This window comes from Prionailurus viverrinus, chromosome C1, assembly GCF_022837055.1.
Source record: "Prionailurus viverrinus isolate Anna chromosome C1, UM_Priviv_1.0, whole genome shotgun sequence".
Lineage (NCBI taxonomy): Eukaryota > Metazoa > Chordata > Mammalia > Carnivora > Felidae > Prionailurus > Prionailurus viverrinus.
Genome location: NC_062568.1, coordinates 117,271,204 through 117,285,628, shown reverse-complemented (window position 1 = coordinate 117,285,628; position 14,425 = coordinate 117,271,204). Strand labels below are relative to the sequence as shown.

General features: G+C 40.5%; 1 protein-coding gene across 2 annotated transcripts in view; it reads left to right on the top strand.

The window, feature by feature from the left end:
• The window catches only part of MAGI3 (membrane associated guanylate kinase, WW and PDZ domain containing 3), a 247,688-nt gene that overhangs the window by 65,308 nt on the left and 167,955 nt on the right, over positions 1–14,425 (top strand). The gene's annotated exons all lie outside the window — the stretch shown is intronic.

Below are 14,425 nucleotides of genomic sequence, written 5' to 3'. Positions count from 1 at the left end.
AGACCTAGCAAAAGCTTCAATATTAGGTTTTAGACATTTATTGTGGTACAGAATAAAAACAAACAGTCATTGACTTGTTGGTAGAAATCGGTGTCAAAAAGTTATGATATTTACCTTGTGTAAGTCAGTCTGGAATCGGGATCTTTTACGGTGCTCAAAATTTACCATTGATTCGTGAACCACCCTAAGGGAATAGTGTGGGTAATTGGTTTAATCCCATACTTGGTTTTGTTTTCATTTGCAGCACTTCTTTTTAAGTCTTTTTTAATCTAAACTTTTGATGGGTACATTGAAAAGTGGTAAAAGTTATGGGTTACTAGTTGTGACGTTACTTTTAATAAAAATGTTTACGTCATAAACACATACGTACCAGGCATATGGGTGAGCAAGTTTCATGATAGATAAAATATTTAAGAGGCTTCATTTAATATCTCTGTAAGTGTTACCACCTGTACTTTTTGTATGTTTGTTCGATACTTTAAAAAATTGATCTATAATTATATATAATAAAATTTACCTTTTAAGAGTGTGCGATTCAGTGCTTTTAGTATATCCACAAAGTTGTGTGGCTATCACCAATCTATAATTCCAGGAGACTTTTTACCACCCCACAAAGAGACTGATGTTCACTAGCAAGAACTTGCCTTTCTTATCTTTGCCGAGTCCCTGGCAACCAGTAATCTGTTTGTCCCTATCGGTTGACCTCTTCTGGGCATTTCGTGTGGGTTTCTACAATATGTGGCCTTTTGTGTCTGGGCTTCTTTCACTTAGCGTGTTTCCAAGGTTCATGCATTGTCTTAGCAAAGTATTAGCTCTTCATTTCTTTTCAGAGTGGGATCACGTTCCGCTGTGTGGCTTTCACATTGTGTTCATCCATTCACCAGTTGATGGACATTTATGTCCACAGCATTGTGAGGAATACAAAGATATTAACCCCCAGACTCAAGGAATCTACAGTATAATACAGGAGGAAAGTGAGCAATTCTCCTTCTTGACTATTATGCATAATGCTGTTATACAAGTTTGTATGTGAGTATGTGTTTTCTGTTCTCTTGGATCTATACCTAGCGGCAGAATTGCTGAGTACTGTGGTACGTCTGTGTTTAGCCATTTGAGAACCTGCTAGACTGTTTTCCAAAGTGGCCGCAGCACCTTGTGTTCCCGCCGGCAGTGCAGTGTATGAGGAGTCCAGTTTCTCCATATCCTCACCAACACTTGGTATTGTGTGTCTTTTGTGGATAGCCATTCTGGGGGAGGCGGAGGGAGAAACGATTGCTAAGATAAGTGAGTTCGCTTATGACGATAAATTAATGAATTAATAATTATTTTCCAGTTTTCAGAAAATGGATTCAATTTACATTTTCTTCTAGAACTATTATTAAATAATTGAAACCTATTAATCACACCAGCTCCAGATACTTAAAAATTAAATATTCTTTAAAAAATTACACATGTAAATGTTTCATAAATGGTTCTGGTACTCCATCACCTAAATAAATGTGAGAACTACTATTTTTAAATATTTAAGGCAAAGTGCTTAAGCTCACAGAACACTTACTTTTTCTTTCTTTGTTTATGTTGATTGTGAAAGGACAATTCTCGTCAGTATATTTACACGGATTCTTTTTTTTTTTTAATTTTTATTTTTTAACGTTTATTTTTGAGACAGAGAGAGACACAGCATGAACAGGGGAGGGTCAGAGAGAGGGAGACACAGAATCTGAAACAGGCTCCAGGCTCTGAACTGTCAGCACAGAGCCCGACACGGGGCTCGAACTCACAGACCGCGAGATCATGACCTGAGCCGAAGTCGGCCGCTTAGCCGACTGAGCCACCCAGGCGCCCCTATTTACACTGATTCTAATAGGGTTAGAAGTGTAGTTGAAAATACCCTTTTAGGTCTTTCCTTTTAAAATATGCAAATGTAGCATTTTGGTAGGTTCACATAAATGGGTATTGGAACTTTAAGTGACTAAAAATGAAAATAAGCTATAATAGGAGATAAGTCTGGTGCTAGTTTTGGTAGTATTCACTATATTTTAAGTAGACAAATACTGGTAAAGAATGAGCAAATAATGCATTTAATCATTTTCTTCAGTTGGACTGAAATACAGCCAAGAAGCTTCTTTTGAGGCAGTAGTGTGGAGAAAAGGCAATTAGAGCACTGTGAATGATTCTCTGTACTGAAAATCATAGTTGGGCTTTTTGTTGATTTTCTATGTGAGCATATACAGCTAATTTGACTAATATTCTCAAATACTTCTTGAGGGTGTATATAAGAATAAGGATTCAGGGTTTTGGTTGTTGTTGCTTATTTACTTTTAAGAGACAGTATGAGCCGGGGAAGGGCAGAGAGAAGAGAGGGGAGGGAGAGAACCCAAAGCAGGCTCCACCCTGTCTGTGCAGAGCCCAGTGCAGGGCTTGATCTCACAAACCATGAGATCATGACCTGAGCCGAAATCAAGAGTCAGATGCCTAAATGACCAAGCCACCCAGGCGCCCCAGGATTAGGTTTTAATGTTAGAATAGGCCTTGTGCATGGTGTAGCGTGATCACTGTAGTAAAGATCCTTTCTTTACCCAAGCTGCTGCCTGGGAGTTGAAGTGACTGGCCGATCTCCGCCCATTCTTCTCCTTTAACATTACTTGGCACCAGTGTCCCTGAGGTTGAAAGAGTAGAATTGTCAGTGTTCGCTTATATAACGGGTGGGAAAAGTTGTTTTAACTGATTAATAATCTGTGTATGGTAGTACATCAGTGTTCTTTCCCTCATCTGTTGCTAGGGATGATGTCTTGCAGACTAATGTCCTAGCCCTTAGGTTACTGTGACATGCCTGCTCAGATTACTATGATGTTTCTTCATATAGGTAGCCCTCATTTCTTTTAAAGTAATGATTTACAGTATCATGATCCAAATACATTTTGTTAATTATTATTTATTAAGTAATCTCTATGCCCAATGTGGGGCTTGAACTCCCAACCCTGAGATTGAGAGTCACACGCCCTACTGACTGAGCCAGCCAGGCGCCCCGATCCAAGTGCATTTTTTTTTTCCTGTTTATTTATTTTTGAGACAGAGCATGAGTGGGGGAAGGGCAGAGAGAGAGGGAGACACAGAATCCCAAGCAGGCTCCAGGCTCCGAGCTGTCAGCACAGAGCCCGATGCGGGGCTCCAACCCACAAGCTGTGAGATTATGACCTGAGCCGAAGTTGGATCCCCAACCAACTGAGCCACCCAGGTGCTCCAAATGCATTTGTGAAAAATTTTTAATGTTTATTTTTAAAAGAGAGAGACAGAGTGCAAGTGGGGGAGGAGCAGAGAGAGAGGGAGGTACAGAATCGGAAGCAGGCTCCAGGCCTTGAGCTGTCAGCACAGAACCTGATGCGGGGCTTGAACTCACAAGCGGTGAGATCATGACCTGAGCTGAAGTCGGACACTTAACCGACTGAGCCACCCTGGTGCCCCCAAATGCATTTTTAAATGATGGGGCGCCTGGGTGGCGCAGTCGGTTAAGCGTCCGACTTCAGCCAGGTCACGATCTCGCGGTCCGTGAGTTCGAGCCCCGCGTCGGGCTCTGGGCTGATGGCTCAGAGCCTGGAGCCTGTTTCCGATTCTGTGTCTCCCTCTCTCTCTGCCCCTCCCCCGTTCATGCTCTGTCTCTCTCTGTCCCAAAAATAAATAAATGTTGAAAAAAAAAAATTAGATGTTACGTTAGTTGCTTAAAAGAAGAAGAACATTTTGCAGCAGCAGGTGGCAATAATGTGACATATTGGATGTTAATGGATTGGTGCTGACATAGGTGCCTGGGCCAAATAAAATGGGTAAGGAGGGAGTGATGGTGAGTGATGGATGCGAACGACATCACAGTAGCATGGCAGATAAGGTGTGAGTCATGAGTACCCTCGTTTAGTCCGTGTTGGGGCAGGAAATGAATACTTTGGAAGTGTTGTATTACATTTAGGGTGTGTGTGTGTGTGTGTGTGTGTGTGTGTGTAGGCTTCAATCCTTAAGCCCCCTAATATTAAGAAAAGACCAGATAACCTATCTAGAAGATTATGGGGTTGGATTTCATTTTTCATCATTGTAACATTTTGGGGTTATACTTTCTAAACAATTGGAAGGATATCCATTCAGAATAACTTGGAAATTCTGGGTGAATTATTTACAAATATATTATTCCTTTCAATCAATTTAGTTAATATCTACATTCAATTTGCTGATTTTTTTTTTAATTTTTTAACGTTTATTTATTTTTTGAGAAGAGAGAGACAGAACATGAGCAGGGGAGGAGAGAGAAAGAGGGAGACACAGAATCCGAAACAGGCTCCAGGCTCTGGGCTGTCAGCACAGAGCCCGATGCGGGGCTCGAACTCATGGACCGCGAGATCATGACCTGAGCCGAAGTCAGTGGCTTAACCGACTGAGCCACCCAGGCGCCCCAGATTTTTTTTCTTTGTAAAGAAAAGTGTATCTGCATAAGTGAAATTGGTTTAGCTTTTGTATTTAGAGAGGCTATTTTTATTAAGTTTTGTTATCAGGATTAGGTCAGTCTATAGAATGAACTGATTGACTTTATATAAGGATTATTTTAGGCTTTCACCTCTAAAAATGAGCTCATCCTAAATGACTCTGAGGGTATATAGATAAGCGACTTACTTTTCCAATCTCTGGCTTTGGGTCTCTTCAGATATTCTTTATCTTCTTGAAATACTTTTTGTAATGTATATTTTTTTTAGAGAATAGCCAAAACTCTGTAGATTTTTAAGTCTTTAAAAGTTGTGTACAGTATTATATGCCTTCAAAAAATTTCCCTCTTTCATTTATGAGGTTCCATAAGGCTCACTTTTTGATACCAGTGTTCCTGAAAGTGTTATAATGAAGATCACTACAGGAACAGTGTTTCACTTGAGATTTTTGCCCCTTGTAAAGAAATAGACATCATTTATAGAGGTGTTTTTGAGGTGGCGGTGGGCAGTACATTCAAGCAGCTGTATTCCACTGGGGACTGGGGAATATACAGCATGAGCAGGAGAAAACCATCCTAGATAATATTTCCTTTGTATCGTGGGATTGTGGGTGCTTTTTGTTCTCTAGCATTTTCTTCTCTATTTCTGTACATTTTCTATGAGAACAGAAGCACATAGTAGAAATAAACCTGATCTTAACTGCCAGAGTAGTGTGTCTGTACAGAGTAGTTTTTTCTCTCTGACCATCCCCCATTCTCAGTCCCCCAACTGGTTAAATAGAAATGAGAATGGATAGATAATGAATATTTCTCCAGGATTACTTTCTTAGCTCACAATAGGGATTCTGAAGTATTCTTCCATTTCATAAGAATAGCCAATTACAGACATACTGAAATCATTTTTTGCTCTGGAGGGATAGTCTTTGCTTACAGAAGAGAGAGAGAGCTCACCGTGCCTTTTTTTCCTGAGCAGAACTAGAAACTGTTGATTTCTCATTTTCCTGCAAAGAGAGGACCTTGCTTGCTTCTCCCAACTTCCCCTTTCAGGGAAGGGATGAGAGCGGAAGGAATGAGAGAGACAGGAGGTAAACTGAGTATAGTTAGCACTAACTGAAGTAATGTTCCAATCCTGGAGATCTGGTGCAATTTTTAGGTGGTCAGAGTGTGTAGCTGTAAGGGATTCTGTTTGGGAATTAAAGTGCAGTGAAGTCACTTGGCAGCACTTCATTTTGGCTTTTAGGGCAGTTGACTGCCTCATTGCAAAATTGTAATCTGAAGTCTGTTTGGAGGATTGATAACCTCTCCAAAAGATCTCTCTGTAACTGTTCCATTTGGACATTACATTACCCAAGTATTGATGTGTTAATTATGCTGGATTAGTTTCTGGGCATACACATTCACACACACTGAAATCTCACTGTCCTCTGAAAATGTTATTTTTTAATTCCTTGACCTCTTCTCAGATACTATTAAGAGACGTTATGATGTTGGGGCGCCTGGGTGGCTCAGTCGGTTGAGCGTCCGGCTTTGGCTCAGGTCATGATCTCATGGTTTGTGAGTTCGAGCCCCGCGTTGGGCTCTGTGCTGACAGCTCAGAGCCTGGAGCCTGTTTCAGATTCTGTGTCTCCCTCTCTCTCTGCTCCTCCCCTGCTCATGCTCTCTCTCTCAAAAATAAATAAACATTAAAAAAAAAATTAAAAGACGTTATAATGCAGATGCAGTACTGTGAGTTTTACCTTGACCATAAAGGTACTCTCTTTTTTCTTTAAAAAATTTTTTTAATGTTTGTTGATTTTTGAGAGAGACAGAATGTGAGCGGGTGAGGGGCAGAGAGTGGGAGACACAAAATCCCAAGCAGGTTCCAGGCTCTTAGCTGTCAGCACAGAGCCCTATGCAGGGCTCGAACCCAAGAGCTGTGAGATCATGACCTGATGCTTAACTGACTGAGCCACCTAGGTGCCCCTCTTTTTTCTTTAATCTTTAAAGGTACACCGAAGCCTGTTGCAGTGACTTCTGATACAGGACAGTGTCTTAGAAGCACTGCTGTACTAGCTTAACAATGACAATAGGAGAGTCACAAAGGCAGTAGTTGTGTATTTTTTTTTCTTCCGTTGATTTGAGTAGGATTATACAGGCTGGAGGGTGATCTGCCAATTCAGCAAAATGGCACAGAACTAAAAATAAGGAGGTTAATGTAGATGAGGGAGAAACAAAGAGAACAGGACAAAAGAAAACCCAAGATGAGAAAGATTTAGTGAAGAACTTTTGCTCGAGGACACAAAGAGGTCGTTTTCCTCACTACCCCCAAAGAAGATGGCAGGAATTTTTACTTTGTTCGTTCCTTACTGAGCAAGTGAAAGTAGGGGCCAAGAATGGATTTCTTACAAAATCCCAATAAAATACAGGAGAACCTGTAGCAAATCCAAAATAAATAAATAAATAAATAAAATAAAAAGGAAATGACTTTACAGACTAAAAAGGAATACTATAAATTGGGAAGAGATCTCAAAAATTATGAGACTGCTTTGCAAGTTTTATGGTACTATTCTTAGACATCTTGATGAAATCTAAAATTTCCTAGCAAATGTAAAGCATAAAAATCAACGAGTGAAGTAGAAGAATATGATTGTGCTCCTCTATTTGAAGTTCCCTTAACTAGCTTCCATTGTTCTTAAGGTAAAAATACCTTCTGCTTGCCTTCAAATCCCTTGACGTCTGCCTGCCTCTCCAGCCCTGTGGCCTTACTCCTTTGGTTCCTGCGCCCTGGGCTGACTGATGTTTCTGTTTGTCTCACGCACAGTCTTCTTTCACTGTAGGACCTTTGTACCTCCTATTTATTTTGCCCAGAATGCGGTTTCCCTTGTTTTGAACAGTTAATTTCTATGTATCTTTAAGTTTCAACTCAAAAATTTCACGTCCGTGAGGAAACTATCTCTTAGTCTTCACAGACTTAGTTTGGGTATTTATGCCATATGTGTTCATAGTTCCCTATGCCTTTTCTTCATATACTTAATACTGTTAACAATGATTCTGACTATTTGTGTCTCTTTTCCCCCAGCCTCTCTGAGGGTAGCACTGATGGCTGTTTTGCCCACTATTGAAACTCTAGGGCCTGCTGCCTAGATGGGTACTCAATAAATACTTGCTAGGTGAATAGATACTTGTACAGTCAAATAGCTTTTCCATTTCTTTAATTATGAGAACTACAAACCCATTTCCTCAAAACCAACAAAACAAAAACCTAAATAGTTTTATGGACACGTTCTTCCAGGCTCTCCAGGAAATCATTTTCTGTGTTAAACTGTTTCATAGTATACCTACATACAAATGGACAGCTACGCGGTCCATTCTGTGCCAATAACAAATTAGACAAAGCACCAAAATAGTAGTTGTTATAGACCTCGTTCAGTTATGGGAAGCCAATATGAAATTCTGGCAAATCACATTCAACAGGGTATGAAAAGAACAATGTCATAATCGGATAGAATTTCTCTGTTGAATAAAATGTATGGATAGGGGCTCAAATATTAAAAACTACATGATTATCTCAACTGATGCCAGAAGAGTCTGATAAAACTCGATATTTATTCCTTACGGTATGTCTTTAATAGGATGAAGATTACTTTAGTTAAAATAAAAAAAAAAAAAAAAGAATTTCTACCCAAACCAATAGCCAATATCGTGCTATTTAATGAAATGCCTGAGACATTTCTGTGAAAAGAGAATAAAATAAAGATTCTGTAATACCACCATTAGTTAACTTTTTGTTTTGTTTTTGTTATTGCCAAGTTCAAGACAACATAATAAAATGTAACAGAATTGGAAGCAAGATTGATGGAAAAAGAGATACAGTTCACATTATTTGCAGGTGGGATGCTTATACCTTGAAACAAAAGAGAAAATGAAACACTTAGATATGAATTCATATGAGAGTTGGATAAAAGGTAAAGTTAGTGACTTTTCTATAACATAATAAGGTAATATAGTGGAAAATGTTCCATTTACTATTGGATCAAAGAATACCTTAATTGAAAAAAAGAAGACTAATCAATAAAGAAAATTATAAAATTTTACTGAAAGATAAAAAAGAAGATTTAAATGGAAAGTCTTACTATGATCCTGAATGTGATGACCGAATAAAAACGTGTGCTTCCAAAGTTGGTTAACCTTATTTGTGCCAGAATCCCGAATTTCTTTTGAATTTGACCAGAAAATTTAAGTTTACAGGAAGAATAAATAAATGATAAAAATAAAGACAGATTTCAGTGAAAAGTAATTAGGAGGAAGTAACATTAGCAAATACCATTTTTTATTAAAACAATTTAAATGGTATAATACTGAGGAATAATTAAACACATCCGAATAAGCCCAGAAAGACCTTTCACTGTATGTAAGAAATTAATACATACTTTTAAAATGAAACTTAAGGGCGCCTGGGTGGTGCAGTCGGTTAAGCGTCCGACTTCAGCCAGGTCACGATCTCGCGGTCTGTGAGTTCGAGCCCCGCGTCGGGCTCTGGGCTGATGGCTCAGAGCCTGGAGCCTGTTTCTGATTCTGTGTCTCCCTCTCTCTCTGCCCCTCGCCCGTTCATGCTCTGTCTCTCTCTGTCCCAAAAATAAATAAAAAACGTTGAAAAAAAAAATAAAAAAATAAAATGAAACTTAAAAGCTGGCAGTATGGCAGAAAAATAAAATAAGATAAAACGCAAAGAAACTTAAGTTTGGCAATTAACTTCTTAAAACAAAAGATATATGAATGGTTAATAAACACATGAAAAGGTGATTGATATCATTAATCATCAGACAAATACAAATTAAAACCACAGTGAGATACTACCTATATATACCCATTAGAATGGCTGTGTTAAAAGCCTGATAATACCGAGTGTTGGCAAAGATGGGGAATTCTTATCAACTGCTGGTAGAAATGTGAAATGTTACAACCATTTTGGAAAACTCCTCAGCCGTTTCTTTTAAAAAGTTAAACATACTCCTAATCACACTATCCAGCTATTTCATTCCTAGATATTTACCCAAGAGAAATGAAAACCTATGTTCGCTCAAAAACTGGTCTGCAAATGTGTCTATCAGCTTTGTCCACATTAACCCATTACTACGAAGATCTGTTTTTTGCTCACAACACTTCTGATACCAAATGTGGATTTTCCACATCAAGCAGTTCTCTCATTTTCTGCAGATAACCGATGGGTGTCCTGCAATTTAATTCAGTTCTGATGTTGTCTACAAGTTAGCACAGACCCTCAGGTTAAAGGTTCAGTCCCATGAGCCTGCCCCCTACTAAAGATGCCAGTCACAAGTAGTGGGTCCCCAGGTTACCCACACTTCAGCTCAACTTGGCTACAAGTTGAGAGTTTTTAAATTTTTTTTAATGTTTATTTTTATTTTTGACAGAGAGAGAGAGAGAGAGAGAGAGAGCAAGCACATGAGTGGGGGAGGGGCAAAGAGAGAGAGACACACAGAATCCAAAGCAAGCTCCAGGCTCTGAGCTGTCAGCACTGAGCCTGACGTGGGGCTTGAACCCATGAACTGGGAGATCATGACCTGAGCTGAAGTCAGCCGCTTAACTGACTGAGCCACCCCGGCGCCCTTCAAATTGAGAGTTTTTAACCCCCTCCTCAGATTCCAGAGGTTGCCATATAATGGCTTATAAAACTCAATGAAATGCTTTATTTACTTACTGGTTTATTATAAAGTATATTATAAAGAATACACATGAGCAGTCAGATGAAGACTTGTGAGAGATCTGGGAATCCCATGTGCAGAAGCTTCATTTCTCCAGGAGTTTGGGGTGCACCACCCTCCTGGCATGAGGATATGTTCACCAACCTGGAAATCCTTCCAAACCCCATAACCTAAAGTTTTTGTGAAGCCTCCATTATGTAGGCATGATTGATTAAATCATCGGCCGTTGGTGGTCCAACTCCGTCTCCATCCCCCAAGGTCAGGGGTAGGGCTGGTAGTTTCCACCCTTTAGTTACATAGTTGGTTCCTCTGGCAATGGCCCCCAATCTGTAGGTGTCAAGGAGCCCATGGCAGCCATTTAATTAATATGAAGTCAGGTGTGGTTGAAAGGGGGCTTATTATGAATAACAAAAGATGTTCCTGTCACCATGATTGCTCAAAAGATTCCAAGGGTTTTAGGAGCTTTGTGCCAGGAACCAGAGGAAGACCAACAAAATATGTATATTTTAATTGAGGTATAGTTGACATAATGTTAGTCTCAGGTGCGCAACATAACGGTTTGATATGTGTATACAGTGTAAAACGATCGCTACAATAAGTCTAGCTAATATCAGTCACTGTACATAATTATAGAATTTGTGTGTGTGATAAGAACTTTAAGATTTACTTTTAGCAGCTTTCAAATATGCAGTACAGGGGTGCCTGGGTGGCTCAGTCGGTTGAGCCTCAGACTTCAGCTCACGTCATGATCTTGCAGTTTGTGGGTTCAACGCGGGGCCCCGTGTCGGGCTCTGTGCTGACAGCTCGGAGCCCGGAGGTTGCTTCGGATTCTGTGTCTCCCTCTCGCTCTGCCCCTCCCCCACTCACACTCTGTCTCTCTCTCCTTCAAAAATAAGTAAACATTAAAAAAAAATCAAATATGGAATACAGTATTATTTTTTTTAATGCTTATTTTTGAGAGAGAGAGAGCACGTGTGAGTGGGGGAGGGTCACAAAGAGAGGGGGACAGAGGATCTGAAGCAGGCTCTGTGCTGACAGCAGACAGTCTGATGCAGGGGAACCCGAGATCATGACATGGGCCAAAGTCGGACACTTACCGACCAAGCCACCCAGCTGGCCCGCAATACAGTATTATTTAAAAAAATTTAATGTTTCTTTTTGAGAGAGAGAGAGAGAGACAGACAAAGCATGAATGGGGGAGGGGTAGAGAGAGAGGGAAACACAGGATTCAAAGCGGGCTTCATGCTGATGGCAGAGTCTGATACGGGACTTGAACTCACAAACTGTGAGATTGTGACCTGAGCTGAATGAAGTTGGGTGCTCAACCGACCAAGCCACCCAGGTGGCCCACAATACAGTATTATTAAAAAAAAATTTATTTTAATGTTTCTTTTTGAGAGAGAGAGAGACAGAGACAGAGACAGAGAGACAAAGCATGATTGGGGGAAGGGCAGAGAAAGAGAGAAACACAGGATCCAAAGCAGGCTCCAGGCTCTGAGCTGCCAGCACAGAGCCCGTCACAGGGCCCCGCGTCAAACCCACAAACTGCGAGATCATGACCTGAACCAAAGTCGGATGCTCAACCGACTGAGCCACCCAGGTGGGCCCGCAATACAGTATTATTAACTGTAGTCCTCATGCTGCACATTACATCCTCATGATTTATTTATTTTATAACTGGAAATTTGTACCTTTGGACCTCCTTCATCCATTTTTCCCATCTCTTTACCCTTGTCTCTGGTAACTGCCAGTCTGCTCTCTCTGTCTGAGTTCGATTTGTTTCTTTGTTTAGATTTGACATATAAGTGAGATTATATGGTTTTTGTCTTTGTCTGGTTTAGTTTACTTAGCGTAATGCCCTCAGGGTCCATCCATGTTGTCACAAGTGGCAAGATTTCCTTTTTAATGGCTGAATAATATTCCGTTGTATATATGCATCACATTTCCTTCATTTTATCCATTGATGGACCCTTAATGATGCTTTCATGGCTTGAAAATATGTATTTTTTTTAAATAAATTTTCTTAAAAAATTTAATGTTTGTTTTTGAGAGAGAGACAGTGCACGAGTCGGGGAGGGCGAGAGAAAGGGAGACACAGAATCTGAAGCAGGCTTTCAGCACAGAGCCTGACACAGAGCTTGACCTCACAAACTGCAAGATCATGACCAGAGCTGAAGTTGGACACGTAACCAACTTAGCCACCCATGCACCCCTGTATTTCTTTTTTTTTTTTTTTAAGTTTATTTATTTATTTTTAGAGAGAGAATGGAGGGGAAGGGCAAGGGGGCAGAGAGAGAATCCTAAGCAGGCTCCACTCTGTCAGCGCAGAGCCCAACATGGGGCTTGATCCCACAAACCAGAAGATCATGACCTGAGCTGAAATTTAAGAGTCTGATGCATAACCATCTGAGTCACCCAGGTGCCCCCAAATACGTATTTCTCATCCCACGATATCACAGACCCAAACTGCAAACAGCCCAAATGTTCATCAGTGGGCGAATGTATTACAAAATGTGGTTTAACTATATAGGGGATATACCACTACTCAGGAATACAAGGGAATCATCAATCATCCAGTGAGGCATGCAACAGTATAGATAAATCTCAAAATTATTGTGTTGAATGAAAGATGCCAGGCTCTAAAGACTTTTTTTTTTTTTAACGTTTTATTTATTTTTGAGACAGAGAGAGACAGAGCATGAACGGGGGAGGGACAGAGAGGGAGGGAGACACAGAATCGGAAGCAGGCTCCAGGCTCTGAGCCATCAGCCCAGAGCCCGACGCGGGGCTCGAACTCATGGACCGCGAAATCGTGACCTGAGCTGAAGTCGGACGCTTAACCGACTAAGCCACCCAGGCGCCCCTCTAAAGACTTTTATACTGTTAAGATTCCATTTACACACAGTTCTAAAAACTGCTAACTAATTTATAGTGCCAGAGAGCAGCACATCAGTGCTTGCTAGGGAGTGAAAAAGGAGTGTGAGAAATCTTTTGGGGGTGAAAGAAATGATCTGTTTCTTGATGGTGGCAGTAGTTTCATAGATAAATACATCTGTCAAAATTCTTTGAATTGTACACTTCAAATGAATGCAGTTTATTATATATACATGTCTGTATTGTATGGATCATGATAATATTGTATGTTTGTAGGTTTTTCTCATCTACCACATCCAGTTCGTCAGCACATCCTACTGGCAAGACTTTCAGAAAGTATCCAGAATTTAATGACTTTTTGTTACTCCAGTGATACCCCACTAGTCTAAGCCCCTGTGGTCTTCTGTTTAGATCATTGTTCTAGACTTTCAGCTGGTCTTGAGATGCTACTCCTGTCTTCGGTACATCAGTAGCTGGAGTCATCATGTTAAAACCTAGGTCTGGTCACATCATTCTCCTGTTCAATACCTTTTATGACATTCATTTTATTTAGAGTAAGTCCATCTTACCCGAGTGCTTCCAGTGGCCTACAGGAACGTACAAGATCTGGCTTCCTGATATCTCTACACTGCAATAAGTCTAGCTAATATCGATCACTGTACATAATTATAGAATTTGTGTGATAAGAGCTTTAAGATTTAGAGAATTTTAAGTTTTAAGAACTCATCTCCAGCTGCTCTCCGCCTCATGCGTTCCAACTGTATTACCTTCCTTGCCTTTCCATGAGCGTCCCAGGCAGGCCCTTACTTCAGAGACTTTGACCTTGCCTTCCCTGTAATATTTTTCCTCTAGACATCTGTGTGGCTGTTCCCTTACCTCCTTCATGTCTTTACTCACATGTTACCTTCTCAGTCAGGGAGCCTTCCCTGATTGCTGTCTTTAAGTCACTGCCAGCCCCCAACCCTACTCCCTATTTCTGTTCTCTGCTTTGTTTTTCTTCATAGCACTTATTACCAGCTTACATGCTATGTTTCACTTATTTAAAAAAAATATATTTTTTTAATGTTTATTTATCTTTGAGAGAGACAGAGACAATGCGAGTGGGTTGGGACAGAGAGAGAGGGAGACACAGAATCTGAAACAGGCTCCAGGCTCTGAGCTGTTAGCACACAGCCCGACGTGGGGCTTGAACTCACAAGCTGTGAGATCATGACCTGAGCTGAAGTCGGACGCTCAACCGACTGAGCCACCCAGGCGCCCCTATGTTTCACTTATTGCCTGTTTCTTTTGTTTATTGACTTTCTCCTTTCCTTCTCTAGTATGTAAGCTCACTGAGGGCTGGGGATTTTTGTACTTCCTCCCACCCCTGCTATTTTCACATAGT